We start from the raw sequence: 2,651 nt of genomic DNA on the forward strand, positions 1-2,651 counted from the left end.
GAGGAGAAAATATAACTTATGGGTTTGCTGTAATGTTCTGCTAATCTTGAAAAACATGTAAAATCACAGAGCTAAAAGCACTGTTTCTGATGAATTCTGGTATAAAGCAGAATTACAGTGTAAACACATTTAATTTAAAAACATTAAGAGGCAAAAGATCACATATTACATAATTTACATAAAACATCCAGACTAGCCAAATCTGTGGAGACAAAAAATAGATTAGTGGTGGCTTAGGGCTGGGTGGGAGGGATAGAAGGATAGATAACTAAAAGGCACAGGGTTTCTTTTTGAGGTGATGAAAATATTCTGAAATTGATCATAATGATGGTCATACATATACATGAATTTACTAAAAATCATTCAATTGTACAATTTAAATGGATAAATTATATGATATGTGAATTATATCTCAATAAAACCGTTTAAACACATTGTAAATCAACTATACCCCAAGAAAAAGTTTTTTTAATCTGTTTAAGAAATAAACCTTAAGGGGACTTCCCTGGTGGCCCAGTGGGTAAGACTCTGCACTCCCATTGCAGGGGGCCGGGAGGTTCGATCCCTGGTCGGGGAACTAGATCCCGCATGCACGCCACAACTAAGAGTCTGCATGCCACAACTAAAGATCCCAAGTGCAGCAACTAAAGAGTCTGCATGCCGCAACTAAGACCTGGTGCAGCCAAAATAAATAAATTCATTCATTCATTTAAAAAAACAAAAACAAAAAAATACCTTAAGATGCTCTCTTTGCTGAACCCACCATGAGAATGAAGCCTATTTTCAGCAACCGGACTGTCGACATTCCAGAAAATGTCAACATCACTGTGGAAGGACACACAATTATTGTGAAGGGCCCCAGAGGAATCCTGCAGAGGGACTACATCAGTATAGAACTCAGCCTCCTTGGAAAGAATAGGAAGGGACTCCAGGTTGACAAAACAGTGGAGAAGAGAAAGGAACCGGCTCCAGTTCATGCAGTCCCAAGTCCAATACAACACATGATCAAGGGTGTTCCACTGGGCTTCCATTACAAGAGTACGTCTGTGTATGCTCACTTCCCCACCCACATCTTTATTCAGGAGAGCAGGTCTCTTGTTGATACTGGAAATTTCTTAGATGAAAAATCTGCAGGGCTCATATGAGGCCAGGCATTGCTTATTCAGTATCTCAAGCCCAGGAAGTGATTTGCACTGACTTTGCATCAAATTCAGCTGCTTTGATTCAGCAAGCCACACAGTTAAAAATAAGGGTATCAGAACATTTTGGATGTTATCTATGTCTCTGAAAAAGGAACAAATCATCAGGCTGATGAATAAGATCTAAGAGTTGTCTTGCTATGGAAACAAGAAGATACCAAATGATTCCCAGGACCTCTTTGTGATATCTTTAAAATGCAGTGAAACTTATCTATTGGAAAAAAAAAAGAGAAGTCTCACACTTGTGCTCTGATCAGCTGAGTGTCCTGTGACTTGCTTGTTATACTCAAGGCTGGAACCCTCACATCTTTTCAGGGACATTTTGTGTTGATGCACCTCACCACCAGGGGGAGCTTATTCTATCAATATTATCTTCTGTCCTAAACATTAGAAAGTCTTCTGGATGCAGGGTAATTTGGGGGAAGGAGAGGAGTGAATGTGCCAGCAACAATGGTAAATGTAGGGAATTCCCTGGTGGCCCAGTGGTTAGGACTTGGCGCTTTCACTGCCGGGGCCCGGGTTCAATCCCTGGTCCAGGAACTAAGATCCTGCAAGCTGTGCCAAAAAAAAAAAAAAAAGAAGTCAATGTATTTTGGGTGTGTTTCCTTGAGCAAGTCATTTCATCTCTCCTCTCAATTCAGCCTCAATTTCCTCATCTGTAGCAGAGAAAGAATAACTCCATTTTACAGTCTTTCAGAGCTGTAAGAATCTCTTAGCAGAGTGTCTGCTGGCGGGGGCGGGGGTGGGGGGCTGCTGATACTACTGTTACCAAGCGGTTGGAGTCTAGTGGACACCCTATAGGCCCCAGGTCACCTTTACCCAAGTGATACTCTGAATGCTCTCGCCTATGGCACGAGGCCCACATCACTGTGGTTACGAAAGGAGGGTCAGTTGCCAGAGAGTCACACTTTGGCTCAGGACAGGCAGCCAGGCCTCCAGTTCAGGACCCTGACTACAAATGCAGTGACAGCTGCTTATCCTAGGAGCAAGTCCTGTCCCCATCAGGAAACAAAAGAGCTGGCATGTGAGCCAAGCTTAGAAAAATGACCCAGAGAAGACGAGCAAGAACTATGCCGCCTTCAAGACAAGCCTGGGAAGGTATTTCTGGGGCCAAGGAGCAAGTGTACCAGTAGAAGGGCACCCAGGGATGGGGGAGACGCATAGAAAAGTCACTTAGGACAGACTTACAGTCAAATAGCATCATGACTCCATGCTTCAGACATATAATAAAGACGAATAAAATCTAGTCAAGATAAAAATAAGGAAGACCTCTTTGTGAACCAGACACAAGCAGAAGTGGTGAAAGGGGAGACACAAGGGCCTGCGCTGGGTCCAGTGAGGGGCTGGTGGCTGGGTGTTTTTCTTCAGCTTCCATGGGGTAGCTGGGAGTAAAAGCACTGGTGTGCACAGCCCCCGTGGAGAGTGCTCAGCCATAGTAAAGGAGAAGATGAA

The 2,651-nt window shown here is 43.5% G+C and overlaps 1 pseudogene; it reads left to right on the forward strand.

The window, feature by feature from the left end:
- The first annotated feature begins 770 nt into the window (after nt 1–770).
- Nucleotides 771–1,319, forward strand: LOC136135002 (large ribosomal subunit protein uL6 pseudogene; annotated as a pseudogene).
- Nucleotides 1,320–2,651: the final 1,332 nt, after the last annotated feature.

This window comes from Phocoena phocoena, chromosome 15 (assembly GCF_963924675.1).
Source record: "Phocoena phocoena chromosome 15, mPhoPho1.1, whole genome shotgun sequence".
NCBI lineage: Eukaryota > Metazoa > Chordata > Mammalia > Artiodactyla > Phocoenidae > Phocoena > Phocoena phocoena.